Raw genomic sequence first — 26,637 nt, 5'->3', positions numbered from 1 at the left:
TCAACCAGTGAATACACTTTTTTTCTCAGAAGCACATGGATACTTCTCTAAAATAAACCATATATCATGACACAATGGAACTCTTAGCAAATACAAAAACGTAGACACACTATCCTTCATTCTATCAGATCATAATGGGATAAAATTAGAAATCAATGATAAAATAAAAAATAAAAACTACTCCAGCACCTGGAGACTAAATAATATGCTACTGAATAAACAGGGGGTTGCAAGAGACATCAAGGAGGAGATTTAAAAACTTCATAGAGGTAAATGAGAACACTGATAAAATATATCAAAATCTCTGGGACACTCTAAAGGCTGTAAAAAGAGGAGAGTTCATTGCATGGAGTTTATTCCTTAAAAGAAGACAAACTCAACAAAAAAAATGACCTAACATTACATATCAACATCCTAGAAAAAGAAGAAGAAATCTTCTAGAAGACAGTAAATAATTAAAATCAGGGCTGAAATCAATTGAAACAAAAGAAATAACTGAAAAAATTGATAAGTTGGTTCTTTGAGAAAATAAATAAAATTGACAAACCCTTAGCTATGCTAAGAAAGAGAAGGAGAGAGAAAATTCAGATTACTAACATCCATGGTGAAAAAGAAAATATCACAACAGATACTACAGAAATACAGAAGATAATTAGAAATTATTTTGAGAACTTGTACTACAATAAATAGAAAATATCAAAGGCATTGACAAATTTATACAGTCATATGATTTGCCCAAATAGAATCAGGATGATATACACAATTTAAACAGATCAATTTCAAGCAAGGAAATAGAAGACAGCATCAGAAGCCTACCAACCATGAAAAGCCCAGGACCAGATGGATATACAGCTGAGTTCTACAAGACCTATAAAGAAGAACTAATACCTATACCTTCAAAATGTGTGAAATATAAAAAGAGTGAGCACACCCAAACACATTCTATGAGGTCAACACTGGCCAGAGAAATTAGATAGGTAAAAAAATTAAAGGGATTCAGATAGGAAAAGAAGAACTCAAATTAGCACTATTTGCCAATCATATAATTCTATACCTAGAAGATCCTAAAAGTTCCACCAGAAAACTTCTAGAACTAGTAAATGAAATCAGCAAGTATCAGGATACAAAATCAAAACCAGAAATCAAAAGCATTTCTGTATATCAGTGACAAATCCTCTGAAAGGGAAATGAGGAAAACTACCCCATTTACAATAGCCTCAAAACAAATAAAATTCTTGAGAATCAACCTAACAAAAGAGGTGAAAGACCTCCACAATGAAAACTACAGAACGCTAAAGAAAGAAATCAAAGAACACCTTAGAGGATGAAAAGATCTACCTTGCTCTTGGACAAGCAGAATTAATATTGTCAAAATGACCATTATACCAAAAGCACTCTACAGATTTAATGCAATTCCAATCAAAATCCCAATGGAATTTCTCATAGAAATAGAAAGAGTCATGAAATTCATCTGGAAAATTTAGAGACCCAGAATAACTAAAACAACCCTTAGCAAGAAGAGTGAAGCAGGTGGCATCACTGTACCAGATTTTAAACTGTACTACAGAGCAATAATAACAAAAACAGCATGGCATTGTCACCAAAATAGACTGGTAGACAATGATACAGAATAGAAGACACAGACACTAACCCACATAACTATAGTTATCATATATTAGACAAAAGCACCAAAACATACATTGGAGAAAAGATAACCTCTTCAACAAATGGTGCTGGGAAAACTGGAAATCCATACACAACAAAATGAAATTAAACCCCTATCTCTCACCATGCACAAAACTCAACTCAAAATGGACCTAGGAATTAAACCAGAAACACTGCATCTAATAGAAGAAAAAGCAAATATCTATCATGTTGGATTAGGCCACAACTTCCTGAATGAGATTCCTATAGAACAAGAATTAAAGTCAAGAATCAATAATGGGATGGATTCAAACTGAAAGGCTTCTTCTCAGCAAAAGAAACAATCATTGAGGTGAATAGAGAGCCTATATCATGGGAGCAAATTTTTACTACTCACACATCAGATAAAGCTCTATTCTCTAGGGTATACAAAGAACTAAAAAAGCTAAACACTATAATACCAAATAGTCAATCAATAAATTGGCAAAGGAAATGAACAGACACTTCTCAGAAGATGATATACAATCAATCAACCAATATATGAAAAAATGTTCAACATCTCTAGCGATTAGAGAAATGCAAATCAAAACTAAGATACCATCTCACTCCAATCAGAATGGCAGCTATTAAGAACACAAACAACAGTAAGTGTTGGTGAGGATGTGGGGAAAAAGGCACACTCATATATTGCTGGCGGGACTGCAAATTGGTGCAAAAAATATGGAAAGCAGTATGGAGATTCCTTGGAAAATTGGGAATGGAACCGCCATTTGACCTAGCTATCCCTCTCCTCAGTCTATACCCAAAGGACTTAAAAACAGCATACTACAGGGACATGGACACATCAAGGTTTATTGCAGCACAATTCACAACAGCTAAACTGTGGAACCAACCTAGATGCCCTTCAGCAGAAGAATGGATAAAGAAAATGTTGTGTATATACACATTAGAATATTACTCAGAAATAAAAGAGAATAAAATCATGGCATTTGCAAGTAAATGGATGGTGTTAGAGAATATAATGCTAAGTGAAATTAGCAATCCCAAAAAATCAAATGCTAATTTTTTTCTATGATGTAAAAGGCTTATTCATAGTGGAGTTTGGAAGGGGAGCATGGGAGGATTAGATGAACTCTAGATAGGGCAAAGGGATGGAGGGGGAAGAGAGGCGGCATGAGGGTGAAAAAGATGGTGGAATGAGTTACCCTAACTTCATGTATGAAGACATGAATTGTGTGAGTATACTTTGTATACCACCAGAAATATGAAAAATTGTGCTCTTTGTGTGCAATATGAATTGTATTTCATTCTGCTGTCATATATAATAAACTACAGTAAAAAAAATGAAAAAAAAACTAGTTTTCACATTTGTGCTTAGAAACACTATAATTCTCTGTTTTGCCAAGCACAAAATGAAATCATGAATTTTTTTTGCTTGCTTTCTAGATGTTCTTTCTTGATATTCCATATTTCATGACCAAATGATTCTCAATGGCGAGTAAATATTAGAATTAACTCTGAAACATCTAATTGGTGTTTGAGGAACTTGAAATTGTGTTTTTAAAATTATTCTAGCTTACCTTAATGTGTACACCAGTGTCTTTTGATGAAAGAAGAAGCAACTATTTATTTGCCCCCTTGGAAATAGCCAACCCTCAGTTGTCCTAACTTCTCTGTTCCAAATGCTATTGTTCTACTGGATGGACTAGCTGATACCTGTTAAAATGGACATCACAGCATCAGTTTGGGGGCCATTGATGAAGGATTTAAGTATGGAAATAAGAGAAGGCCACCTTCTTCAACTTACAAAGAATGTCTCAAGTGACAGATATGGTTTTGAGTCTTAGTAGTATATTGAATAATTATTTAATATTTTCACTGCAGTTTCACATATATTGTCTTTTCCGGTCTTATTAGAAGTTTTAGTTATTCAGCAATTATTTTTATCTTGATTTTAGAGTTGGAGTAACTTGAATTATGGTGCTGAGAGAAGGAGGAAATGTCAATTGCCTAAAGACAAAAGTAAATTTATACTGGAATATAAATACTTTATAACCAAGTCCAGTATTTTTCTTGCCATGTACTATCATCATTTTCCCTATAAAAACAAATGAGCATATTTAACCACTATCAGTAGTTTGGTAGAATGTAAATCCTTCACTATTTTTTAGTAATGGTGGTGAAATAAAATTAATGCCTCTCAACTCTCTTTCATGACCCACCTTGTGAGCAGAGACATCTTTGGAATAGGTTTCCAAGTTCAGTAAACTGGTAATGCCTACAGTTTCTGCAGACAACTCCAGCTTCCAGTGAAAACCACACTCAGGATTTCAACTTCCTTAACAAAAGGCTATGATAACCCAGACTCTTGAATATTATGGACAAGCACTCATGTAAAATACCATTTTTATTCTCCACACTTGAATATATTCTGCTCCTTTTAAACAATGCCTTTTAAAATTCATCTACTTATCATGAATAATTTAGCCAGATGACATAAAAGTATAATGAACAGAACAAGGTTATTTGGTGTGCAGGCAGAGGAGATAGACAACTGCAATTGTGATGGGTGCCATAGTGACCACAGAATAACATGTGGAAGAATGTGGCAGTGAGCCTTCAACATCTCAAAGGTCCATGCCTCCTGGTGTCCATGCCCTGTTCAGCTCCTTCCTGCATCACATTAAGGTCAGTCTGTCTGACCAATGGCTTATGGGAAAAATGATGATATGTCATTTTTAAGATGAATGGCTTTCATCTTGATTGCTTGTTGCATCTTTCTCTTGGATCACTTGCTCAGGGGAAGCCATGTCATCAGCAGCCCTCAGGAGAGACCCATGTAGAGAGGTATGGAAGACTCATGCCAATTACCATGTGATTAAAATAGAGGCAGTACTGTAGGCCTTGAGTAGTTCTTGACATGACCACACTTCTGGCCAACTGCTTGACTGCTACCTCAGGATAGACCCTTAGCTGCAGATGTTGACCTAAGATGCTTCTTTATTCCTGATCCTCAAAAATGGTGTGACATCCCAAGTTGCCATTTTGGTAATTATAAGTTGCTAAATTCATTCCAGGGGTAAATCTGTACATATCAATGGATAATAAATACAGGGAATACAAGAAAGGGAGAATGAGGAATCTGTTGTGATTAGAGAGCTGTAAGAAAGTTTGGAGCAAAGAATTTGAAATAGGGCTTAAGAAATGGTAGAGGATTCATGGAGTAGCAGAGGGGCACAGGCAACATGGTGATTGAACAGTCTGAGTCCACACAGAAAAGCTGAGCTTCAGTGGGTATCATTAATGGAACGTGAGAGGACTGGCAACTGGAACTTCACTGCAGACATCTAGGACAGGACTGGCAGGCAAGGGTGAATGGATGCCAATCTGAGGATTAAATGTGTTTTCTGCTAGAAAGCTGTGTTTATAGAACACAATTACAGACATTGGCAATAAATTAGAAGAGAAACCAGCATCAGGAAGACCAGCCAAAAGAGTCATGGGGGAATAATGAGAACTGCAAAGCCCTGATTAGGAAAGGAATTTCGAGGAGAACAACTTGATAGATACTGTGCAGGTCTAATTGAAAGGACAAAGACTGAATTGATGAATGCAAGGAAAGAGAAGGAGGGGGAACCATGACTCACATTTCCAGCCTTCAGGAAACAGAATGCAAGGAGAGTGATTGATGCCATTAATTTAATGTAGGCAACACAGGGGAGGAAAGGTTGGGAGAAGATGGGGAGAGCTAGGAAGGCCTATAACTAATAAGTCCCCACATCTGTGCAGCACTTTGACATTTACAAAGTAATATGTTGCCATTGTACCATTTGTTACTCACAATAATTCTATAGAGAAAAGGCCAGTCTCTTCTTTGGGGAGATGAAGAAAACCAAGGCAATAAAATGTGATTGACTTGATCAAGGTCACAGGACTGATAAATAGCAGGTCTAGGACTAGAATTTGTATTATCAAATTATCAACAGTTCTGTATCTTTTTCCATTCAACTTTCAATTATATATAAAAATATATTATAGATGAATGTATATGAATATATAAATGTATATTTGTAATATGTATCAAATAGATGTATATATATGCATATATATATATACATACATACATATATATTTAAAATGCAGTTTATACACATCTGTGTACTTTTGGAGAATGGGAAGTGAAGAATAGAGGGAAGCTAATAAAACTCCCCTATAGATTTATGTACTATCAATCTATAAAATCAGGGAATCATTTCAGATTGAGCCATTTCAGGGAGCTACCATCAAACCATGTGTGTGATAGCTAATTCGTTTTGGGCCTTTCTCAGCATCTCTGTGAAAGATTTACAACTTTCTCTCTGAAAATCAACTTTTCATCAAAAAGGATTTTCAAATATTTGAATCTACCTACAATCTAACAAACATGAATTTAAATTATGCATACAAGATGTTTATGCTTAGTGCACACTGTGTTTCTCATAGAGAAAGGGCAACTTTCATTTAAATGACTTTCACTTAAGAGGTGTAGATAGTTACTGATTAAAATACCAGTAGCACGCTGCAAATTCATTCCAGCTCTTAAACTAAAAAAAAAAAAAAAAGCTAAAGTAAATATTACAACTGTGAGAAACATGCTCACCTGCCCAAATACAAAGAATGCACTAAGAGACTCGAGGTACAATGAAAGCCAGATTTTTACTGACAGTCTTCCAAGATCTGGCATTGGAGGGCAGGCACACCCAGAGCAGTAACAGTCAGCATATGATCTCCTAGTGCACAAGATTCCTCATTGGCTGAGTGCCATGGGATGCTCAATTTTCCCGAGAATGCTGCCCAGGTTTTACTGTCTCCTATTGGGTTATTTAGAGAAATAGATCTTTAGTTGTCACCGTCACCCTTTGTTCTTTTCTAGTGGGAAGACCTTTTTGGGGTGAGTGCATCTTGGCACATAGGCAGTTTATCTCTGTGGTCAGGTTGCCCCCTTCCCCCAACCTCCTGTTTGTCCAGGGACTGTGAGTCTGTCACACTCTGGTGTTAACTGCTGGTAACCACTCTGTTCTACTTCCCCTTCCCCTGTTTGTTTGTTTGTTTACATCCTCAGTAATTCTCCATTTAAGACCAAATACTACATGTTGGAAAGGGACTATGTTTTTCACGATTACACTGAAAATTTTTTTGAAAAGTAATATAAACTAGTTAATATTGTATCTATATTTTGAAATAGAACAATCTGGTGGGTTATTCAATTAACTGTATAGTTAGGAAAAAAAATCCCAAATCTCAAGGTCCTTTAGGATTATCATAAATGTGTATTTACTGACAGGAAATTTCCTAGTGGGAAACCATTCTCTGTGGAAGAGCATGTTTGCAATACTATTTCTTTAATTATGGTTAAATCAGGTCTAAATTATGCTTGGTAATGCCTCTGCATTGATATGCAGAAGGCAGAGGCAACTTAGAAGAGGCAATGTGCATGGACATCTTTCTGTGGCTGAAGAATGGCTTCCCTCAGAAAACATCATTTTTAGGTAGGATTTAAGAAAGGAAGAAGTACAGAGAAGAACTGCAGGCACACAGAAGAGTTAAGGTCTGAGAGCTAATATCTTTCCTGGGACTTGAGTAGGTTTGTGGTTTTAGAAAAATAACAAAGGGAGAAATTAAAGCGTGGAATCGGTTGGTATCAGATGTAAGGGAGCTTGGATGTGAAGCAAAGAGAACAGACTTGTTCTGAATACATCCTAACATCTCTACATAGAGGAATAATGACATAGGATTAGAGTATTATGAATATCCAAAAGTCAGTATGAAAGACGAGGAAGAGAGAAAGAGGAAGACAATGTTTTATGTCTAAGTGAGAGAGGAGCCTGAAATACATGAAAAGAGAAAAACATATGAATTATGTAAGAGAAAAAAAAGTTTAAAAATTGAGTCTGTTGAAGCAAATGGATGGGTAATGATGGCAATGTTCATAATTATTTTTCAGTAAAATATACAAAAACAGATTGTGTAATCTCAAAGACCAGTTTTCTGCCATCCTCACACATGCAAATGAGAGGTATCTTGGTGAATCTTGCATTATGACTTGAAAAGAAGGGGAAAAAATGTCCCCAGGGGACTCCTTTTATTATGTCAGAAAAAGGGAGAGTTCAGTTAAATTAAATTGGTGAAATCAGAGAAATGGAACAATTAGGAAAATTGAGTGAACATTAGCTCTAAACATTCTGATACAACAAAGAGCTATGAGAAATTGGAAGGCTATATTTAGCAAGTGATCATATTGTTAAAAAAAATGAGAGCAAAGATAAAAATACTAAGAAAGAGAAGGAAAATGAAAGATGGCAAATGCAGTGAAAGGTGGAACCTAATGAAATGTACGGAAGAAGACAGGAGAAGCAGGACACGTTTCCAAAATCAGAGCTGCTTTAGCAGAAGATTAGGCTGAAAGAGATGAGCTTCCCTCCTCTATGGAAGAAGCACACTGCGATTCCTTCATGAGGTTCCTATCGCTCTCTTAGGCAGCTTCCTTCTAAGAAGGAACAGCACCTCCTGACAGTCAAGGTCAGATGTTCACATCTTCCAGGTACACGTGCCTTGCCAGCCCTGGCCACTCCTCTGAAAATCTTCTTAGGACCTGCAGTGCTAAGGAAACATTCAATTCATCCTCACCAGTTACCATTTAAGATTTTTCTTTCTTAGTATGAAAATCACATTTTGAAAAGACTATAGAAAAACTCCTCTGTACCTTTAAGTATGACAGATTTCAAGTCATTTTCCCCCAAACACATGATTGATTTTAACATACCAGGCACTTTCAGCATGAGAAAAGTCGTGAGTCCTTTCTCAAGTCAGCACTTACCAAAAGAGCCTTTCCTTTTCTTTCATCACAGCACATTTTCTTTCATCCAATACTCCAGACTCTAGATAGGAAAAGTCAACTTTTTCTAAGACACAGAAGACTGAAAACTAGTATTGCTTTGTTTTAATGGATGCCTACATTACCTACTTCTACCCCACCGTCTTTCATGTATTTCATGAGTTGTTTCAAAGTCTACACTCAATCTAATGTTGTGATCAGTGATTCTTTACAGGACGCATTTTGGAGGCAGGAGTTTTTGCAAGGCTAGTAATACTGCAGAGCATTGCAGAGACATTTTGTTTTTAACTTTTGTTTTAATAATATACATTAATTGTATATGTAATGGGGTGCCATGTGATAATACATAGGTTGACAGAGAGGCTGTCAACTCCTCTCTTCTGATTCTTCATGAAATAGATGATAAGTTCATGTGAACTATAGTCCTCTCACAGTGCTGTGGAACACCAGGACGTACTCTTGCTGTCCAAGCGTGCTTCGATATTAATGGTGCCATTATCCAAACTCCCTTTATCACCTTCTGTCCCTCCTCCCCATATCCTCCAGTAACTGCGATTCTACAGTCTAGGTGACATCTTTTAGAGTATGTGGCATTTGTCTTTCTGTTTCTGACTTATTTCACTTACTGTAATATCCTCTAGTTCTATCCATTTTGCTACCAATGACAAGATTTTATGCTTCTTTATGGTTGAATAGTATTAACTGTGTATATACACCACATTTTCTGTATCCTTTCATCAGTTGATGGACACCTGTGTAAACTCCATATCTTAGCTATTGTGAATAAATAGTGTGCCAATAAGCATGAAGCAGCAGGTGTCTCTTTGATATGCTGACTATTTTCTTAGAAGATATGATCAGTAGTAGGATTACTGGCTCATGTAACAGGTAGATCTAATTTTTAGGTTTTGGTTTCTATTTGTCATTGTTGATTGTTTTTATGTTTGTTTTCAGGAGTCTCCAGTTTGTTCTCAATAATGACTGTATTAATTTGCATTCATAACAACACTGCATAAGAGTTGTAGGTGTGGTTATGGTACATGCTGATGCAGTTTTTTTCCACATCCTCACCAGCATTTGTTATCTATCTATCATCTATCTATCTATCTATCTATCTATCTATCTCTTTTGATAATAGTCATTTTAATTGGGTTGAGATGGTGTCTCATCATAATTTTGATTTACATTTTTATTATGGCTAATGAAATTGAGCATGTTTTCTTATATTTGTTGGTCATTTGTACTTCTTCTTGGGCAAGAGTCTATTCAGATCATTTGTTCATTTTTTTAGTTGGATTACTTGTTTCAGTTAAGTTTTTTAGGTTGTTTGCATACTCTGTTAATCTTTTGTCAAATGTATAGAGTTGTTGCAATTCCCACCAAAATACCAGTGTCATTCTTCACAGAACTAGAAAAAAATTCTAAAATTCATGTGGAAATGCAAAAGACTCCAAATAGACAAAAAAAAATATTAAACAGAATAAACAAAACTGGCATCAAAGTACCTGATTTCAGAACATACTAGAGAGAACCATAATAGCCAAAAGAGCATGGTACTGTCATTAACAAACAAACAAAAGTCAGACCAAGGATGAGAATAGAGATCCCAGAAATGAACTCATGCATCCATACCTGACTGATTCTCAATGAAGGCAACCAAGAAACACAATGGAAAAAACACAGCCTCTTTCATAAATGGTGATGGGGAAACAGCATACACATGTGCAGAAGATTGAACTTGACCCCTGTCTCCTGTACAAAAGTTAACTCAAAATGGATTAGAGAGCTAACTGCAATGCCTGAAACTATGAAACTAATCTGCCGCATGGGGGAAACACTTCAAGATATCAACATAAGTAAAGATTTTTTTTTTAACATGACCCTAAAAGCATAGAAAACAAAAGCAGAAATAGACAAATAGTATTATGTTAAACTTGAAAATTTCTTCCCATCAAAGGAAGCCATAGATAGAATGAAGATACAACCTACATATAATATGGGAGAAAATATTAGCAAAACCATATTTAGTGGATTTGGGCCACCTGTAAAGTCAAACTTTAAGGGATTCAGGAGTTTCATCTTCACAGAATTGCATTAGCATGTATCATAACCACACCTACAAATTAGGAAAAAAAATTTGAAGGAAAGTATTGGTGGTTTTCTTCTTGGCTTTCTGGAAATGAAAGTCAGTCTGTCCTCTAGTCTACCAGTCTGTCTTTCCTGTCTAAACTTTCAGAGTGGAATTTCTTTGTTTATATCCTAAAAACTTGAGAGGAGGAGGAATATAGATGATTGAGTTGACTAAGTAAAATAGATGCAGCACAAAACTAGTATTTGTGGTGCTTATGTCAACAACTTCATCTTCTATAGAAGATCTATCCAGTGGTGAAAGAGGTGTGTTAAGGTCACCCAGAATTATTGTGTTGTAGTCAGTTTTACTCTTGAACTTGAGAATAATTTGTTTGATGAACATAGATGTTCCATTGTTTGGGGAATATATATTTATAATTGTTATGTCTTTTTGGTGTATGGTTTCTTTGAGCAGTATGAAGTCTATGAGTCTAGCTTTGACTCAACTGTGAAATTGAGTTTATATAAATTCCTCACCACCACCTCCCCCTCAAAAATGTTTGAGATATGACTTGACAATGCCTGAAACTATGAAGCAAATCTGCCATATGGAGAAAACACTTCAAGATATGAACATAAAGAATTATTTTATTATTATTATTTTTAATTTGTTATATATAATAGCAGAATGCATTAAAATTCATATTACACATATAAAGCACAATTTTTCATGTATCTGGTTGTATACAAAGTACATAAACACCAATAATGCCTTCATACATGTACTTAGGGTAATGATGTCCATTTCATTCTACCATCATTTTTACTACTATGCCTCTTCCCTTCCCCTCCTACCCCTTTGCCCTATATAGAGTGTGTCTAAACCTCCTATTCTCTCCCTCCAAATCCCACTATGAATCAGCCTTTTTATATCAGAGAAAACATTCAGCATTTTGTTTTTTGGGATTGGCTAACTTCACTTATCAGTATCTGTATCACTGTCCTCATTTACCTCTAAGAATTTTTAATCTCTTCCTTTATGTCTTTTGTAACCTACTATTCATTTAGTAGCATATTATTTACTCTCCAGATGTTGGAGTAGTTCTTATTTTTTATTTTAATATTGATTTCTAATTTCATTCCATTGTGATCTGATAGAACTCAGGTAGTACCTCTACTTTTTTGTGTTTATTAAGAGTTTCTTAGTGTCATAATATATAGTCTATTTTGGAGAAAGATCCATGTGTGACTGACAAGAATGTGTATTCACTCATTAAAGGATGATATATTCTATATATGTTAGTTAAGTTTAAGTTATTGATTGTATTACTGAGTTCTATAGTTCTATAGAGATCTATCCAGTGATGAAAGAGGTGGGTTAAGGTCACCCAGAATTATTGTGTTGTAATCAATTTTACTCTTGAACTTGAGAATAATTTGTTGGATGAACATAGATGCTCCATTGTTTGGGGCATATATATTTATAATTTTTATGTCTTTTTGGTGTATGGTTTCTTTGAGCAGTATGAAATGTCCTTCTTTATCCCTTTTCATTAACTTTAGCTTGAAGTCTACTTTATTTAATAAGAGGATGGAAAACCTTGCTTACTTCTGCAGTCCATGTGAGTGGTCTGATTTTCCCCAACATTTCACCTTCAGTCTGTGCATGTCTTTTCCTATGAGACGAGTCTCTTGGAGGCAGCATATTGTTGGATCTTTTTTTTTTTTTTTTGATCCAATCTGCTAGCCTATGTCTTTTGATTGGTGAGTTTAGGCCATTAATATTTAGGGTTATTATTGAGACATAACTTGTATTCTCAGACATTTTTATCTATTCTTGGTATTTAACTTGACTTGATTTCTCCTTTGATTAGTTTTTCCTTTAGTGTAAAACCTCCCTCTGCTGATTTTCAATGTTGTTTTTCATTTTCTGTTTATAGAATATTTTGGCGAGGATGTTCTGTAGTGCAGGTTTTCTAGGTGTAACTTCTTTTAATTTTTGTTTATCATGGAGGGTTTTTATTTCATCATCAAATGCAAAGCTTAATTTTGCTGGATACAAGATTCTTGGTTAGCATCTGCTTTCTTTCAGAGCCTGGTATATGTTGTTCCAGAATCTTTTAGCTTTCAGGGTCTGGGTTGAAAATCTGCATATAACCTAACTGGTTTCCCCCTATATGTAATCTGATTCCTTTCTCTTGTGGTTTTTAATATTCTCTCCTTATTCTGTATGGTAGGCATTTTCATTATAATGTTACTTGGTGTGGATCTGTTGTGATTTTGTACATTTGGTGTCCTGTAACCTCTTTAATTTGGTTTTTCAATTTGTTCTTCATGTTTGGAAAATTTTCTGATATTATTTCATTGAATAGATTGTTCATTCTTTTTGTTTAGAATCTTTACCTTCTTCTATCTCAATAACCTTAAATTTGATATTTTTTATGCTATCCCATATTTCTTGAATGTTCTGCTTATGGTTTCTTACCATTTTCACTGTGTGGGCTACATTCTTTTCAAGATTACATATTTTGTCTTCATTGTCTGAGGTCCTGTCTTTCAAGTAGTCTAATCTGTTGGTGCTGCTATCAATTGAACTTTTAATTTGGTTTATTGTTTCTTTAATTTCAAAGATTTCTGTTTAGTTTTTTAATTATAAACCCTATCTCCCTATTGAAGTAATCTTTTGCTGCCTATATTTGCTCTTTTTTGAAATGATCTTTTTGCTGCCTGTATTTGCTTTCTTACTTCATCCTTTAATTCACAGAACATTCTAATTATGTACATCCTGAACTCCTTCTCTGTGATTTCATCTGCTGTGCTGGCCATGGATTCTAATACTGTGGTGTCTTGATTTGTTTAAGGAATTTTCTTCCCTTGTCTTTTCATGTTGCTTGTGCGTCTGCCCTTCTAGCACTGTGTATCTGAGGTGTTACCGTTTTTACCCCATAGGCTTATAATGCCCCTGTAGAGTTCCAATACCTCTCCTTGAGGGGAAGGACAATGTTTACAGATCCCAATATAAACAAAATACCATCTAAAAACAAATAGTTGCTATTAAGACATTTATAATTTGGTCACAATGTACAGAAATAGTGAATTCAATTATTATCTACAATATAATCAGTAGGTGTGTAAAAGGTTTTATAGTTTCTGACTGTGGACAAAGAACCAGAGTTGAGCTGTAGGAAGATACACTGAGAAGGTATGAGATGAGGATGTAGAGTTTTTATATCTTAGGAAGTGTGAAAGAGAAATCTAAAGAAAAATGTTAGTAGCAGGAGAATAGAGAGGTAGTAATTTGGGGTAGACAAGTAAGAGGGAAGACAGTACAGTACATAAATCAAACACACATATATATATTAAGAAAAATTTAAAATGTTAAAATAGTAAAAAAAATGGGAAAAAAGGATGTACAACACAACTCTAATATACGATTCAGTTATCTTAGTCCTCAATACCCTAATTCATGTTAAGTACTTGATTTTGTATATGTTGGAGTTTTGAGGGCAGGAGAATAAAGAGGGAAAAGAAAGAAAAAAATCTCAAAGGAAGAAACAAGAATGGTATTTGTTGGAGACCAGTATATTTCCTGCTTCCCTTCTCATTCAATAGGTGGGGTTGTCTGTTCTTAGTTAGTATCTCCATACTCATGATGGTGGGAGTTACTGGGGTGTGAGGGTTGGTCTTGGATGCAGGACACCTGGCTGTGGGGTATGGCACCCATCAGTCTGATCAGGAGACTGCACCTCAAGGTTCTCCTTTGGGGTCTGCTCCTGTGATGTGGGGGCTGGGTTTTATCTCCTCATCTCACCTGTAGACCTCACAGTTCCTGCCCTCTAAATTAGTCTCACCCTGTCTCTTTCTACGTCCTAATCAGAAACCTTTCTCTCCAGGGGTCTGTATGTTGCACTCTGGTGGGTGGCTGCATACCTGTCGCAGAGGGCTGTTTAGTATTGGGAAGCTGGGTTAGCCACTGCTGGGGATTGGGGAGAAGTAGAAAAGTATGGGTACCTGGCTATCCCATGTTCCAAACTGGTAGTTGCCCTAACTAAAGACGGTGATGGAGGTGACCCAAGATGGAGGTAGATGCTTTCAGCGATGGGGTGTCGGGTCTGGTGGGGGAACCAGGTGATGGCATTGTGTGATACATTCAGAGATGAGCGCAATGGCTGCAGTGTTGCAGCTGTCAGCTTTCTTCAGAGCCTGTGATATTCCCAGGTGCAGGCAGGCCACTGTGATAGGGGACTGTGGCAGTAGCGGCCAAGTCCCAAGATTGAGGTGACAGGGAAGCCCCATGTTCACAGATGTGGGTCCACACAGGAGTGGCAACCAGAGTTCCTGCATGTGGGTAGCAGCTGAGTGTCCTGCGTGGGAGCAGCATCTTGGAATTCTGCGCTGGTGCTGATGCTGGTGATGCCTCTAAAGCTCCCATGAGGCCTGTGTGGGTGAGTAGTCGGGAGTCCTATTCTAATGCTGAGGCCCAGGGCCCTGGGGGGCATGGTGGCTGTGATTTCCTCTGCAGGAAGAGCTGTGGAGGAGTCCTCTATCACTCTCAGCAAAGCAGTATTCCCACTAATTAAAACCTAAGTCACAGAAGGACCTAGAATGCTGCCTCTCTCTGGCCTGCCATCTTGGATACCCAAGAATAATGTTTTTTAACATGTTGTTTAAGCAAGGAAAGGAAACATCAGGATAGTTCAGTTTAAACACAACATTGTTTTAGTTTTAAATGTAAAATTTTGTACATATTTTATAATCACAGATATTATGTACTATTAGTTTCATATTAGATTTTTTCATAATTTAGCTACCTTCATCTTAAGAAAAAAAACTATTTTTCATAGTTTAGCTACCTTCATCTTAAGAAAAAAGGTTGAAAAAGGAGAAAAGAAATTTAAATTAAACAAATGTTTATTCTTAAAAAAGTGAGTGTTGGAATATTATCTATTTTGAAAATTTTGGTGTTCAAAACAAACTAAACTGCTAACTTTGAAGTACTTACATTATAGTGAGGGGAACAGTAAAAGAAATAAGTTAAAAATTTGCTATATCAAGTGGTGATATTATAAGAATAAAAGGCAGATTATAGAAAGGGCAAGTTTGGGTAGTGTTTGGAATGCATGTTGCTATGTTTCCACATTTCTTTTTATTGACATGTAATATATACCAATAAGGGGTCCCTTCTAAATTTTACAAGTATATTACTTGAATAGGTAATCATCATACAAAACATTTCTATGACCCTCAACTGTTCTCATACATCTCCTGCTGCAATCAATTGTTGATCTGTTTTCTATCAGTATAAATTGATTTGCTTTTGGGGTCCTACTTCTTTCCCTCAGTATGTGTGTAAGTAGTTTGTAAAGTAACAAACTTTCTTGGTAGTTGTATTCCAATATGTGGATATACCATGTTTTTTATCCATTCAATTTTTCTCATGCATTTACATTATTGTCAGTCTGGGGATGTTATGAACAAAACTCTCGTTTTCAGTTTCTGCCCCAATGTATGTTTTCATTTCTCTTAAGTAAATATCTAGTAGTGGAATTGCTGGATCATATGTTAGACTCATGTTTACATTAAGTAAAAAAAAAAAAAAAACATGCTGACATGTTTTCCAAAGTGGATTTTTCTACAAGGGTGTCCTTTTGTCATGTTCCATGCTACCCAATCTGGCGGCTGAGTAGTGGTATCACATTATGGTTTCTATTTGCATTTTTCTGGTAACGAATGATGTTCAGCAATATTGCATGAGATTATAGGAAATTTGTATAATTTACTTGTGGACTATGTCAAATTTTTTGCCCATTTCTAATTTAGCTTCTTGCCTTCTGTTTATTGAGTTATAGTTTCTTTTTCCTGTTTTTGTTTTACATACAGTTGATATAAGTTCTTGGCCATTTATATGTCTTAACGAATGTATTTTCCTGGTCTGTGGTTTACCTATTCAGTTTTTAAATTTTATCTTTTTAAGAAAAAAAATGCTTAATTTTAATGAAGTCTATAATATTTTTCATCAGTGGTTTGTGTTTTCATGTTCTGTATAAGAAATCTTTGCTTATCCCAAAAGTTGAAACTGTATTTTGCCATAAATTTTCTTCTAGAAGTTTCATTATTTGGGCTTTTAGCCCAAACATATGAGTCTAACATATGATCCAGCAATTCCAATACTAGATATTTACTTAAGAGAAATGAAAACATACATTCGGGCAAAAACTGAAACGAGAGTTTTGTTCATAACATAGCCCAAACAATGAAACTTCTAGAAGAAAATTTATGGCAAAATACAGTATATTATATACACACAGAGACATTTGTAAAATACATATTAAATATATTTACATATAAGTCCATGGTCAATTTTTAAATAAAGCCCTTACAATCACTTCACCTTTCTGTGACATCATCACTTTCTCTTTCTATTGTACCATTGTGTACTCCATGATCCTGCATATATCTACCTCACTTCTCTGCTTTGCTTTACGTCTATGCTGCTTGGAAGTGTCTTCTATATCCTTGGATTATTTCCTTATTCCAGTAAGATCTTCATCTTCACTTTTTCACTAAAACCACTCTCTGCCAAAGTCGCACTTACCAACTCTAATGAGCACTTTTCCGTGCACATCTTACCCTAATCCTCAGCATCATTGCACACAGTAACTACTTATTTGGCACTGCATTGTCCATTTTTCGAAAACATTGATCTAGTTTAATACATAAAAGACTCCTTAGGCTTGATCCTGGGCTCCGATAGTTACTATATGTGATGTTTAAAAGTTATTTCACATCATTCACAAAATAATGAGGGATTTTAAGACAGCATATTTTTCTTTAAATACCATATCTCTTTCCCTAGCTTCACTAATCAAAGAAGGCCTTATTCTAAGGGTCCATTACTCACGCCATTGTTCACTGCAAGCTGCCAGTTTCTCTCACAGCTCTAGCCTATAGAGGGGGACCTCAATGCCAGTGTCTGCTTTAGATGCTCACCAGAGCTGTATGCCTCACTCACAACCAGTGCCCTGCAGGGTTCACAGCTTCCCACCTCAAGGCTCAAGATCACAGGCCTCAATCCACCTGATGAATCTTTACTGCACTTCAAGCACTGAAGCATACAAATATATACACCATCTAAAATTATGAATCTTACATTCCTGCAATACTGACTTTGGAAATCAATATGGATTTAATGATGTTTAAGAATATAAGTTATGCCTTCCATGTTATATGCGGATATTTTGCTTTTTTTCTTTTCTTTTTTCTTATTTCACTGTGGAATACAATATATGAAAATTGGAGCAGTTAATACACACATAAACATGTTTAGATTTAGCTATACATAATTGATGACCACCTTCAGGGTTACTAGATATTTAAATTGTCATAGAATCCATCACAAATGAGTTCAGCCTAATGGTATTCAAATTCAATACAACATTTTTTTATTTGATTAAGATTCAAATTACAGGAGACATCATTCATATCAAAGCCAATTAGGAGAGGGGAGGGGAGGGGAGGGGAGGGGGGATAGTAGAGGATAGGAAAGGCAACAGAATACAACAGACACTAGTATGGCAATATGTAAATCAATGGAAGTGTAACTGATGTGATTCTGCAATCTGTATACGGGGTAAAAATGGGAGTTCATAACCCACTTGAATCAAAGTGTGAAATATGATATATCAAGAACTATGTAATGTTTTGAATAACCAACAATTTAAAAAAAAGCCAATTAGGAGCGTTGTGAAAACCATTTCAGGACATGCTGTTCCATCCAAAGGAACCCTGGTGGGCTACCTGGCAATGTGCCAAAGAGTATTTCAGAATTAGCACAATTGGGCCTTTATTATCTACTGTGTAAAGTACTTATCAAAGGCTGAGGAGTATACAATACACTTACACCTTTAAAAATAAGTAACTTGGAATTTTGTTTCCTATTATGTTGTACCTCACTCACATGCACACACATACATACACACAAAGATACCTTGAAAGTATCTCCTTTGAATAAGTATGTGGCTATAGTGGTCACTGCTTTTTAAAATTTATGCGAACATTAAGTTAATGTATGTGGGTGTAAGACTTTTCAATGTATGATACAAAGTTTAATATATTCCTAAATGAACATAAACAAACAGAAACATGGGAAAAAATCAAACACTGATCCTATTTGAGGATGTATTGTGAATGCAGAAGGAAACAAGTGTATTGTATATGTGCTGGCTGTGTATTTCCCAGGATGTGGGAGAATGAAGGCTAATTAATAAAATATCTTCCATGGTATAAAGAGCCTAGACGTACACACCAGATACTCTTATTTAAAAATTTATACTGGATTAGAGTAGTTATTTTCTTTTTAGAGATACAGTTTGACTAAAATCTGTAGTCTAGTCAGATAGCCAGACAGGATGTGTGTTATTTTCATGGAGAACAAGCCATCTTGAAAACTGAAACTAAGTTGAAGTGAAGTAAGAGTGCCTCTGATTAATGCATTAACTAAGTAATTGACAAGAAAAACTAAATTGAGAATAGGTTGCAAAGGAGATGAGTGATAGATGGAGATTAGTCTATTGAAGTTTTAGTAAATAGTGACAGAGATATTTAAAGTTTAAAGTTTTAAAACTTGAAGAGTACAAATAATGAGATCTCATAAGATTGTATCTCAGTATGTGCTTTTACAGCAAGCATTTTTTCTATGCAATGTTCTTTGAAATGAGGTGAAATAGGTAAGCTTTTGAATCAAACTTGCTGCCCTGGATGCCTTTTTAAGACATAAGAAGGGTTTCAGAAAAAAAAAACTATTTAACTTTTTAAAATTAATTTTTAATAAATCATTTATGTTTGATAAAATTAGTGTCATGCAGAACAGTTTTGAAAATTTTGTCATAAAAATTTTTTGTAAGTCTACTACTTTTCATGCTCTGATTTCAGATTGTAAAAAAGCATAAATATTTAACCATCTGTTAAATGATAAATTGAAGGATGGGAATACAAAAGAACCTATCTTGCATGATAAAATGCAAGAAAAAAACCTTTCATATCAACTGATTCAACCCAAATTCTCCTGTATCTCTGGAAAAAATAGCTATTTTATTCTCACAGCTCTCAAGGCAGTTTGTATGTACAAGTATTTGTTTTAAAATTAACACCATACATCAACCACGTTAAGAAAACAATGTATCCTAACAGTGTTTAACACATACTCTATCATTTCTACATAGATTGTGTTTCCCTCTGTTCCCTCTTTCAGAATTGATGAGTATAATTAATTTTGTTTCATCATTGACTAGAATATTTTTAGAGATTTACTTCCTTTGTAATACTTATTTTTATAGCTTTATGGAGGGCTAATTCACATGTTATAAATCTTACTTATTTTAAGATTACTAAATTTAAATGAATTGTACTTGATGCATCAAATTATGCCCTCATTACTGAATCCTGTTGTACCATAGTTTTATCACACCCCCAAATTTCCCTCTTTATGATTTGCAGTAAATTCCTGTATCTGTCTCCAGGCCCAAGCAATCAACAATCTGCTTCTCCATAGCTTTGTCTTTTCTATAAAATTTTGTATACATACGACATGCAATGGGTGCTCTTTCATGTGTGGATTCTTTCTTGCTATGTGTTTTTGATATTCATCGATGTTGAAGAATGATTCAGTGGGTTCATTCTTTTTGTATAGCATCCTACAGATATGACATATCTTATTTCTCTAGTAACCAGTTCATGGCACATGTCCTATGTTCTTGCCTGATGTGAATACTCCACTTATGAACACCCATGTTACAAGCTGTGTCTGAACATATGTTTTCATATTTCTTAGGAATGTAAAACTCGAAATCCTGGGCAATATGATAAGTGTTATGGAACAACTGGGTACACAAAAACAACAACAAAAGAATGAATCTAGACCTAGGTCTTATATCTTACACACACACACACACACACACACACACACACTCTCAAAATTCATTAGAGACCTCAATGTAAAATACAAACCGTAAAACTTCTTGAAGACAACATAAAAGGAAATTAAGGTGACTCTGGGTTCAGTGATGAGCTTTTCAATTTAACACTGTAAGCATAATATGATTAAGTTGAACTTCAAATAATATTAAAGAGTTCTGCTCTGCAGAATATATTGTTAAAAGTCAAAAGACAAGCAGTAGGGCTGAAGAACAGCTGAAAAAAAAAGATTTATTTAAAATGTACAGAAAACTCTTAAAATGCAATAATTAGAAAACAAAGATCTAATTTTTAACCAGGCAAAAGGAAGGCTAAGGAGGTGGTTCACTGGTAGAACACTTGGCTGGCGTGCATGAGGTCCTGAATTCAACTCCTAACACTCCCAAGAAATAAAATAAATTAAATTAAGGTGAAACAGGCTGTTACATTTAAATAAAATAAAAATGGTCTAAAGATCTGAGCAACACCTCATTAAAGAAGATACTAAGACAGTTAATGGGCATATGCAAACATGCTCAGCATCATATATGGTAAGGAACTACAAATTAAAAAACAAGAACCTACCCATTGGAATGGTTAAAATAGTTATAAAACATAGTTCCAAATGCTGAAATGGATGTAGAAAAACAGAAACTCTCCTTGATTGCTCATGGAAATGTAGGTGTTATAGGCAGTTTGGAAGACAGTTTGGAGGTTCTTAAAAAGATAAAAGAGAGTCTTATATTATTCAACAAAAAAGTTCCTAAATATTTATCTGAATGAGTTGAAAACATATCTACACAAATATATTCGTGTAAAGATTCATATCAGCTTTATTATAATTGTCCCTAAGTGTAGGTTCCCTAAAATATCCTTTGATTAGTGAACACATAAAGGGTAGTACATCCAAAAAATGGAATAATATCCATCAATAAAAAGAAATGAACTAGCAAGCCATGAAAAGTTAATAAATGTATGTTAGTAAGTGAAAGAACCAGACAGAGAAGGCTACACACTCTGTATTCATAATTGTGAGACTGTAGAAAAAGTGAAAACATACAGTAAAAAGCTGAGTGGTTGCCAGGCATTTGGTGGATGGAGATGATGAAAAAGATGGAGCAGGGGAAGAAGGAATTTTAATTGCAGTGAAACTATTCTTCATGATACTGGATTGCTGGATATTTTGTCTTTAGCAAGACACACAAAATTATACAACACAGTATATGAACCTTAATATAATTTATGGACTTCTGTTAATAATATATCAACATTGTTTCATCAGTTGTAATAAGTGTATCACACCAATACAAGGAAATGGTGAGCAAAGAAGAACAAGAGGAGTATGCAGGAATTTTGTACTATCTGTTGTTTCCATATTTTTTTTTCACTAACAACAAACCATTCTTTTAAAACCATGTATGCAATGAATCAGATAGAACTTAATAACTTATACAGCTAGTATGGATAAAAATGGTATGTTTTAATTAAAATTAAGGAAATTGCTATGAATGCCAGACTGAGATACTATGAAAAACTTAGAGTAAATCAAATGTACTTCAAATTTCCACTTAACATGGAATTTAACATGGATTGTGAATCCTTACCACAGACTGTACCCTCACCCTGCTCTATGGGATAATGTATTCGAGTGCTTCCTGGAAGAGATGTGGCTCCCCTTTATTTCAAAGGGTTCTGGGTCCATAAACCAGCTCAAGGCTGAGAACTAAGAGGCCATGAGTCTATGTTTTCATGATTAAGGCTAGACTTTTGTTACTTGACCTGAAAGTTTTCTGCTTTCAAATATAATCAAGTAAGAATTTAGCTGGCTTCCTATCTGTTCTTCCTCTAGGAACACCATGATTAACTAACTAGCTAACAACATGGTTTTACACAAATAAGATGATTCTAGTGGTTCTTCTTCCTCTCATGTTCATTGTGGTAATTAAGACTACCTTTTTTTTTTTTTTTTTGACAGCTGAGTAGCAGTACTTGGCCCCCTGACAATCTAGGATCCAATTATTCCTAATGCATTTAAGTTTTCTAATTGGTTGCCCACAGTTCCCACTACAAAACCCAGATTAGAGAGAGAAGCAGTCCCAGAGCTCTTCAGGATTCTGAAGCTTCCCTCACAAATCTATTTCCCAAATTAATGGTGAAAGTTATATCTTCTGGACTCTCCCAGCATGAATGAGTAGGTTTCATGTCACAAATCCACTCCTGTATTCTACCTCCCTAAGCCTTTTACTTCCTTCCTCTCTAGTAGAACAAGGGATGGTTAACATCTCTAACTCACAGTGGGCCACGTCTTGATGCATGTTTTAGCCAGCCAACCAAACTGCTGGCACCTTTCCTAACTTCCCATGCTGTAACAATAAATAAAGAATCTTTGCTTTGTAGGCCCATATTACTAAATTCTGCCTGATCAAAACTTAAGTTCCTTCTACCAGTATCCCATACTCTTGATGCCCATTCCCACTCATGAACCCAGAATTCTATTTCTATAAATAGAAAATTTTCCATAAATAGAAAGGAGACCATCATCATTATACAAAATACATGCATGAAGATGTGAATTTGGTGTCAACATACCTTATATATAATCAGAGATATGATCAATTATGGTATAATGGTGTATTAAGAATAATAATGCAAAAATAAATAAATAAATATATAAAAGGAAACTCAAGTACTTCTTTTGGAGAGCACCTCCTCATAGGACATATCTTGTAGAAAATGAGGTCTTATGTTTCATTCTCAGCAAACTGGGCTCTGTGGCCACAGGAGAGACAATTCTGGTGCAAGTCATATTTAGAAACTTTTAGGTCATCTATGTAGTGTTGGGACCAAGACATGCACCTGAGAGCTTTTCTTTAATCACTTTGTCCACATCTCTAAGAGCAGCAAACCAATGGCTTTATGTTTCTTGAAGTCCACAAATGTTCAAAAGTATCATGTATAGAGATACAAATTCCTCATATCTTACAAGTGACGAATTAGGAATATCAAGTGCATTTATTTTGTGTATCTTTATAAATAGTTCACACCATGAACTACCACTGCTTTCTGTATTATGAGAAGTAGATTCCTTAGAATATTTAGGACTAATTACATTAATTCCAGAAACACAAAAACTAAGCAAGGACACTCATCCTTAAATTTGTGTTCCTCTAAAACCACTCTTATCACTAAAATCTGTATTACTAAGGTTTTTTTAGAGATACATAAGCAACAGGGTGAATAGTTTAGATAGATAGATAGATGATAGATAGATAGATAGATAGATAGATAGATAGATAGATAGATCTGTAAGATGGAGCTCCTAGGATTCTTGTAGCTTGGTGTACTCCAAGTCTGAAGGTCTCAGAAGCAGAGAAGCCACACTGTGACTCTCAGTCTGAAGCCAAATACCTGAGGGCTAAGAATGGAGGTATCATTATGGTAAATACTGGAGCACAGAGACTGGAAATTCTGACTTTCTAATGTCCGTAGACAGGATGACCATAACCCAGCTCAAGATACATACAGACACTCACCTTCCTCAGTTTCCATTCTCTCTATATCCCTAGCTAATTGAGTACCATCCACTCACATTGAGGGTGGATCTTCCCGAGCTAGACTACTCAGATTCACATGGTAATCTCTTCTGAAAACACCCTCACGACACATCCAAAAATAATGCTTTACCAGGTCTCTAGGCATTCCTTAGTACAGTCAAGATAACACACAAGATTAACATCACAGCTTGAAAATAAGGGTTTAATTTCATTTTTTTTTTGCATGTGAATATCCAGAATTCCCAGCATCATTTATCAAAGAGACAGTCCTTCCCCTTCTGAGTTCTTGGCACCTTTGTTGAAAATCAATTGGCTATAAATGTGTGAATTTATTTATCAGCTCTCTGTTCTATCCCAAGATAATTTTCAATGGTATAACATTTTGTTTCCTGGTTACTCATTAGCAATAGATTCTCATTGTTTTTTAACTGTGAAGATAAATAGATTATTTTATCTTTCCATTTCCAAAGAACTCAATCTCCTCAATTGTTTACATCAAAAGTTTTCTCCAGCTATTTCATTTTAGACCATCTGAAGCATGTTTAAATGTCTTTCAAAAATCTCACTCCATAATCACTTTTTTCACTTTTATTCCCATGAAATATATAAACATAACATTAGACACCCAGGTGTATAGTAAAATTTGAAATATTATTTGAAGTATTAGTTTTATTCTCCCTAGGATATTCTAGTGAACTAATAACATTTAGATGTAAAAAACTCTTTTTCATTAAACACAGTTCCATGACAAATAACCACTGCAATGATAAATAAACATGAGTTATGATAACAAGGCTTGGGACTTCATTTCATCTAGCCATCAAAACTAATCAGGTTCTCCTGAAAGATTTTTATAACACCTGAGGTGATATAGCACCTTTAACTGTCTTGTGGTGATAGTCCTTGTATCTTTATGAATTGTACTAAGTGATAGCTCCTCTCAATGATTCTTTAATTCTCAGAGTTGAGGCAATAGGTAAATCAACTTTCTGTACTCTTTCTAGCTCTTTTCTTGAATGAAGTAAATGCTTAGCTAGAAGCAAATTGGAGGGCTATTTTATAGACTCTATCATCTTCTGTTACACTAGAAATACTTTAAAGATCCAAAAGGCATACATTTATTTATTTATTTATTTGTACCAGGATTGAACTCAGGGACACTCAACCACTGAGCCACATCCCCAACCCTATTATTTTACTTAGAGACAGGGTCTCCCTGAGTTGCTTAGTGCCTCGCCATTGCTGAAGCTGGATTTGAACTCACGATTCTCCTATCTCAGTCTCCAAGTTGCTGGGATTACAGGCATGCATCACCACAACAGCAGAAAGACATACCCTACGGCCAATATAAGGCTAGGAAGTGCCCCAGAGAAAATGTGTTTACAACCTTGCATTCTCATGTAGCATTAGACAGGACTGAATGTTCTGGAATAGTCAGATCCAGGAGATCAAGGCTACAGAAGGGAAATGTTTGTTTCATATAGTAGCGCAGTTCCATATTCATCTAGTCAATTTGTATCAGGCATATTTCTAAAGCAAAGCATTGCCAGTCCTTCACCTGCATTCCAATTGCTTGCTCTTTAGAATATTTTTATACTAGAAGAGTACAGTGTGTTCTAAAATATTGTATATTGGGGTTGTGGGCTACCTCAGTAGTAGAGCATTTGTCTGACAAGTGTTAGGTCCTGGATTTGATCCCTAGCTCTACACACACACACATGTGTGTGTGTGTGTGTGCGCGAGAGAGAGCTTGTGTGTCTCTGTGTGTGTACAAGTAGAAAGTTTATCTCAATGTTGTATCTCACAAGTATATAAATTGCTGTTATTCAAATAAGTTCTTAATTACTTTGGATCAGACATTTTAATACTATATGTTTGAAAATTAACCAAAAATACATGTGTACATGTATGTGCAGGCTGTAAGTGCATTTTTAAATGACTCCAAATTTGTTAACTTAGATATAAGAGACAATTCCAAAGAACAGAAAGTCCAAGTTGAAAATGAAACACGTTAAGAGAGTAAGTAAATTTTTAAACATTTCCGTTGGACAAATGTAAAATTTATTAAAATTTATGGTCAAAGACTTGTAGGAAAAATGAAATTGAAACTCTCTAGCATCAAAATGAAAGAAATGATTGAGAAAAGGAAATCAAAATTAATTGAGCATCTCCTAAAAAGGAGCAGGGGCTCATGGCGGGCATCAAGGTGTCTAATTATCTGCACTTGAAGTGTGTCTTGTTTTCATTCTGGCACCAGATTCTGTGCCCTTGGTTTTCTCCTGATTCTCCTATTTGATTCAGTGACTAAGCTGTTTTTAAAGCTGAATGATTAACAGTATAATGTACCACTTTTTTTGTTTGTGTCAGGAAGTGACTAACTTCTTGAGCCTTTCAACAGTAAACATTGTGAAAAGCAATCCCTAGAAAATTTTATGTATTAAATTATGCATGTATCCATTCGCATATGAGATACACAATTTTGTGTCCTTGGAGGAAACCAGGTAAGTACAGAAAGCTCTATAACAAAATAATAAGACAGGTAAA

Source organism: Spermophilus citellus, assembly GCF_964194105.1.
Source record: "Spermophilus citellus genome assembly, chromosome: 5".
NCBI classification, from domain to species: domain Eukaryota; kingdom Metazoa; phylum Chordata; class Mammalia; order Rodentia; family Sciuridae; genus Spermophilus; species Spermophilus citellus.
The sequence above is the reverse complement of the archived record's forward strand: the minus strand, read 5'-3'. Positions refer to the sequence as shown.